The sequence below is a fragment of the Ursus americanus genome, chromosome 25 (genome assembly GCF_024610735.1).
Source record: "Ursus americanus isolate L20-20 chromosome 25, mUrsAme1.1.p, whole genome shotgun sequence".
Taxonomy (NCBI): domain Eukaryota; kingdom Metazoa; phylum Chordata; class Mammalia; order Carnivora; family Ursidae; genus Ursus; species Ursus americanus.
The window spans coordinates 12,309,824-12,316,620 of record NC_142151.1 but is presented as its reverse complement, the minus strand read 5'-3'; positions in this window follow the sequence as shown (position 1 = coordinate 12,316,620).

Below are 6,797 nucleotides of genomic sequence, written 5' to 3'. Positions count from 1 at the left end.
AGGATTTGAACACACGCTTCACAAAAAACCTAATCCAAATGGCCCAGAACATAAGAAAGGATGCTCGTGTTCATTAATCATCGTGGAAGTGCAATTAAAATAACTAGGTTAGATATCCTTGAGAAAATAAATAGAGGCATATCTTACAAAAAAGGAAAAGAAAAAGGGAAAAGAAAAAAGGAGACAGAAAATGGAATGGTAGAAACCTATTCCAGTTCTTTGGCATAGGAGCTGGAACAGAAATATTTCTGTTGCTCCTGAGGTAGTACAATTTCCTCAGGGCCTGAAAAAGTCAGAAGTGAGGAGGACAACTTGGCTGGGGAAAGGAGAGAGCTTACAGAAACGGATCTACTGCTTCTCACCTAGACTTGGGGGCACCGACTTTCCTCCAAACCATCAAGAGCAAAATTCAAGAACAACTGAGAAGCTCTTTAGCTTGACTGGGGAGGTGGTTGTAGAAGAATATCCATATGTAAAATTTTATCAAGCCATCCAGTTAAGATCTATGCTCTATAGTGTATCTAAATTATTCCGTAAAAGTCATCGGCATATAAATGGGATGACCTGAAATGTTCTAGGGAAGTGACAGCAGATTTGAATCCTGAGAAACTCAAATATTTAGAGCGTAATACAGAGGAGTCTCAGTAAAGGCAAAGAGAAGGGGGAATGAACCAGGAGAAACTATGAACTCTGCGAAACAAACTGAAGGTTTCAGAGGGGAGCAGCGTGGGGGGATGGGCTAGCCCGGTGATGGCTATTAAGGAGGGCACGTATTGCATGGAACACTGAGTGTTATACGCAAACTGAATCATGGAACACTACAACCAAAACTAAGGATGTACTGGATGCTGACTAACATAACATAAAAAAATTTAAAAAAAACCCACGAGGAGATTATAGGAAGGTAAGAAAAAAGCAAGGAAATATCTGGTGGAATGGATATAGGAGATGTCATTGTGTTAGGTGGAGGGGGAGATCAGCTTTCAAATGCCTCTGAGGAAAACCGTAAAATTGATATAACAACATAACCATCGTATCCGGCAACTTGGATGTGATCAATGACCCAACAAGAGCAATGTTAGTGAGGGGCAGAAGCCAGGTTTGGTGAGAAAGGCTAAGAGGAGAATGAAACAAGAGAAAGCAGAGAAATGGAGACTGTATCATTTTTTAGTGAGTTTCGTTATTAAGGAGAGTAGAGAACGGAGCATGGGAGCAAGGCAGAATTTTAGTGCTATCATCTGTTTTGCTTGTAAGTGGGATGAAACAGTGAGTGCATTCAACCTGAAACAATTCAGTAGAGAGGAGCATAATAATATAGGAGAGGGGTGGTAATAGCTGGAGCAGCTATTTTACAATCATTCTCTCTGACATTAAAAGGTAGAATCCTCAAACCTGAGAGAGAAATATTCAGGTGGATGAACCTGAAACAACGAGAGCCCTAGATTCCCTGGAACCATCAGGGCCACCTAGAGCAAACCCTTACAACTTACAAGGGCAGGAGAGCCTGCCCACACCTGAAAACTGCTCGATTAATTGGAAGGAAGGTAACATGGATTCTCCTAAAGATAAGCCCTACCACTCCTCATTACCTCAGGACAAAGTTTCAACACAGCCCGATAAGTTAGGTACAATTGCCATTCTAATAAAAGAAAAGAAAAGAAAAGAAAGAAAAGAAAAGAAAAGAAAAGAAAAGAAAAGAAAAGAAAAGAAAAGAACAAAAGAAAACAACAAACCAAAACAAAACAAAACAACAAAACAAAACAACAAAACAAAACAAGCTAATACACATATTGCTAACAGATCAGCAAAAATAAGAGAACATGCAGGAAATGGGTCCTGAGGGCGATAGATCATAATGTTCTCTATATTCAGTCTGGGTATGGAGAATTTATCGAGCTGGGGGCCCTCAATAATGACTGGCAAGGGCACATAAATCCTGCCCTAATAATCCCTTGGGACAGCTCCACGAAATTTGGACACAATGCTGGCCTCCTGTATAAGGTAGGAATGCTGCAAGTCCTTTGACATAGCATTAAAAAGGATCAGAAATTTAGGGAGATGGTAATGTCAGAAAGGATTACTACATAAAACCCAGGAGACCTATGTTCCCCAGGAGATCCCTGAGGATATCTTCTTCACTGAGGCAACAATGAATGCTCTGGTAAGGGGAACACTCGCACCACTGAGAACTCAGTGATGAGATGTCCTCTGCAGGAGGACACCTATGTTCCCCAGGAGATCCCTGAGGATATCTTCTTCACTGAGGCAACAATGAACGCTCTGGTAAGGGGAACACTCACACCACTGAGAACTCTGTGATGGGATGTCCTCTGCAGGCCAAGATTGGCTGATGGGAGAGCCGGTCAGGAACCCGGGCTCCACGTATTCATGAGTACGTTGGAATGGTCTGTTGTAGCACAGAACTGTCATCAGCATATCGAGCAGCAAGGCCAGCCAGAGCGCTAGTCATCGTGTACTGATCTGTGGGAATCTGTGGTCACCACTCAGAAAAATGGTAATCTAGGATTCTGAAAGATAGTTAAGTAAGGTACTTCTTGGATTAGGTAAGAAAAAACATTCTAAGAAACTATTGCAATAGGAAAACACTATTGCTTCTCAAGCTCCCAAATCTTAGTCATGTCGATTCATTGACAGAAGAGGAAGCTGGGTCCCTTTGAAGAACGACCTTGCTAACTTCTCATGGTACATGTTTTCCCAAATTCAGGCTTCCCCAAAGTGAATTGCACTCAACTGACAGAGTAATGGTGAACTGGGGAAAGAGAGATAATTAGATATTTTGAGAGTTTGTCAGGGGCAGATATGACTGAACGGTAACAGCAAAGCAACAATAATGCCACCGTGATCTTTCAGGGAGAGTGGACGTTGAGGTGCGACAAATCCTTCAGTTAATCCAGAGGGCCCAAACACCCACCCTGTGGTTACCTACCTCCTTCTATGTGTAAAATTGCAATAGATGTCCTTAGCATCTGTCAGAATGCAGTACTGACATTTTTAAAGTTTTGGTTAATTAGAAAGTGTCATCTACTGGATATCAACCAGCTTTGACTTTCTTAATACCGTATTTATCTGTCTGCACTCTGTGAAATTCTGAGCCAACCACATTCCTCAGGCTGCCGGGATAAGTATAGGAAAAGGAATATACAGGGCAGAGGAGACCTGGAAGAAAGACCCATGGGAGGTAGAGACAGCTCCTTTCCATGACACAGAGGAAGAGAGAAGCCACCAGGGACAAGGCAAAGGAGCCCCTTGGCCTCTGAAAGCATGAAGTCCAGAACGGTGTAGGAGAGAACCTTTGTTTCAGAGAAAGGTCCTGGCATAGCCAGTGATGAGGCTCCCAAACACAGCCCCAAGCATAGCCCGAGAGCCAGACGCCCCCACTGTGGCACTGATGTAGGCCCACGGAACTTGGATGCTCTGTCAATGTCCCTTGAAATGGCCATGGTTCAGCCGCTGGGATTGGGATTCAGTGAGGTCAGGGGACATGGGGCTGCCAAGCTGCTGAGGCTCTCATCTCTCAGTGTCTCTGGTGCATTTAGCACCGTTGCAGAAAGCGATCGCCCCAAGAGCTGAGAGGTGCTCCTGACCAAGAAGGGTGTACAGACCAACTTTGCACAGGCCAACATGTCCAGGGAAAGCAGGGTAGGAGAGCAGCTCCGAGTGCAGAGAAGACAGAGCTCCAAGCTTCTGTCTTAAGCCACTCAAAGACAGGTACTAACTGGGTGCCAAAGAGGTCGAAATACACATAGGTTTGGGTTCTGCTAAAAGCAGTTCTTGCCTAGTGAGGTGTACATGGTCAAGTTTGGGATCAGTCTTCTTCTTGGCTCCCTGGGAAGACACTTGTGAACACCATAGTCGCCCTGCCTACCTTGGATCCAATGATCTAAGTTCATTTCAGGAGACAAAATATGGACAGATAACACATCGTGAGTCTCATTCAGGCCCATCATCATTGCGTGTGAGGAAAATTCCTCCCCAACTCGAGTCAGGATTTCTAAATTTCTAAGTATCTAGGAAAGACTAAGATAATTTGGTATTTAACTTTTGTATGGTAATATTTGAAACACGTGATTAAAAGTTGCATGCAAATACCGACTTCTATCCTTCAAATCTGCCTGGGTAGTAAGAATCCTCTCTGTGACTTGCATTGAAGAGGTACTGGATAAAAAGGCTCTTCCCAATCTGCTAGAAATGTGTTGCTTGGTATGGCAGAAGAAATTCATCCTTAGGGACCATTTCTCTGCTCCGGTAGAATTATATAATTAAGCCCCAAAATCAAAAGCATGCAAAACAACAACTTTGGCATTGTCTTCTCCATTGTCCTTAAATAGCACTATTGTTCGCACTGAGGACATGGAGGTACATGAAACATTGTTCCTGTCCTTAAGGCATGTAAGATCTAATGGAAGATTTAGCTTTGACATAATGACGAGCACTATCAGAAAAGTGGCAAAAGAAGGAATTACGGAAGTGCAGAGCACGGGAGAGAAGGATGGCGTCCTACGGGAGGTGCCATGGGATGTGGACTCTGCAGAGCAGTGAGGAAGAAAGCAGAGTAGAAGGCATGGCTCAATCTATGCATGTAGCATTGTATTTTCAACGGTCTAGGAACAGGAATGGTCAGTGAGATTGAGGAGAAGATCGGAAGATAAAGCTGGAGTTGTGGGCTAGTTCCAGATTACGAAGAATGTTGTGAATGTCAAAGTGAATCTGTGATCGATTCTGTGGGCAACCAAGAAATTTTTGGAGAGTGGGAGTCACATGATCATTTCTTTGCAAATACCTCAGACCGGGATAAAACTTTGACGTAACGTTGTGTTTTAGGTGGAGGACTACCTCCTTGATATATTGTCATGTGAATAAACTGGAAGTTCCTACTGCTGGGCTGGGAAAGAGTTCTCTTGAAGGATATTAGGGGTGAAGAATTGGGGAGGAGAGCTCTCAACGGAAGATAATATTGCTAGGCATGCAGGTTTTAACAAGGAAACCCAAGTTTGGGGGTGCGTGGGTGGCATAGTCGTTGGGCGTCTGCCTTTGGCAAGGGCGTGATCCCGGAGTGCTGGGATCCAACCTGCATCGGGATCCTCCTCTGGGAGCCTGCTTCTTCCTCTCCCATTCCCCCTGCTTGTGTTCCTTCTCTCGCTCGCTGTCTCTCTCTCTCTCTCTGTCAAATAAATAAATAAAATCTTTTTTTTTTTTTTTAAAAAAAAGGAAGACAAGTTTGTGGATCTCTTTCTGAAAACAAAGCATGCCATTAAATGGGACACTGGTAAATGTCCCTACCTGCTCACTAGTCTTGTATTATGCAATAGCGTATTGATTTGGCTACAAGACTGTGAGCTTTGCTGCCCAGTATTTGGATCGAAATGAGAGTAACCCATTATCTAGTAAGTTATTGTCAATTATCTTTAGTACCTTGTGTTATTAGGAGGCCTGTTTGTTTTTGTCTTTTACATTTTTCCCCCCTATGCTTTCAGTAAAGGGTGGAAAATGGGTAAAGATCACAGCTGGGCCTCCTCACCTGCTTGATGGTGAAGAGAAAGCTGCTAAGTTTTCCTTGAGTCCTCACCCAAGTCACTTTCAAATATTTCCAGTGTCAGGTTGATATGTCTTAAAACATTTTGCGTTGTGAAATGTACCCACCTCCATCTACAGAATGGTCATGTCCCTTCAGAAATTGTAAGCCAAGTCTAAGGGTTTCCTTAGAATGCCAGCAACCAGAGATGAATTTGGCTTCCAAAGAGAAGGTCAGCTCTAGGTCTGATTTCTGAACTGAACATGGCAGGGAGTGTGGGAATAAACAGAATTATACATGTTTCCATCATGTCTCTTATCCTGAACTCTAAATTCTCCATTAGTGCTAATACCAAGAGCAAACTTCTCATATTTTTAATAGAAATGTCCACTAGAACTTTCTTCTTTATCCTCACCTTATTTTGTAGTCAGCCTTTTGGGGCCGCCTGCATTTACATGCATGAGTTTCTGCAGGTGTAATCCAATTTGGACACTCAGAGAAACAAAAGCGTCAAGGTGAAGCACACTTCCTAGGGCCACCACCTGAGGGGTGCTCCCCTGTAAAACCTCTTTCTGTTGCTCTCCACTCAGAAGCTTCTGAGGTCGATGGAACAGGTCTGTTGTCATTGGTCCAAGTGTTGCCCTTCACTGAAATATTCTGGTAATTAGATTTTCTCACTGGGTTACTTGGATAGGGTGGCTGTAACAATATCCTACAAAGCAAGTGGCCTAAAGGACAGAAGTGTATGCCCTCACAGTTCCAGAGACTCAAAGTCCAAGACAAAGGTGTTGGTGCCGTCTGACAGCTCTCAGGAAGAATCTGTTCCAGGTCCTTCACCCAGCTTCTCCTGGTTTGCTGGCAATCTTTGGTGTTCCTTAGCTTCTGCCATATCACCCCAATCTCTGGCTCGATGTCACACGGCATTCTCCCTTTGTACATTCGTGTGTCCTAATTTTCCCTATTCATTTTCGTTTCTTTTCCAGTTAATTTTCTCTTTTGAAAAATACTGCCGTGTAGTTAACACACCATATTACGTGAACTTCATGTATGCAAGGTAGTGATTCAACATTTATACAGCAAAACACCAGCTGCCGTCTATCGACATAGAAAATTCATAGATATTACTAACTGCAGTCCTGTGTTCCTTGAGTGTAGGTAGTATCCTTGTATTTTATTGATTTATACATATATGTTTGTACCTTTTCATCTGCATTTTCATCACTTTTTGCACATCCTCCCACCCCCTGCCTTCCAGTACCACTGT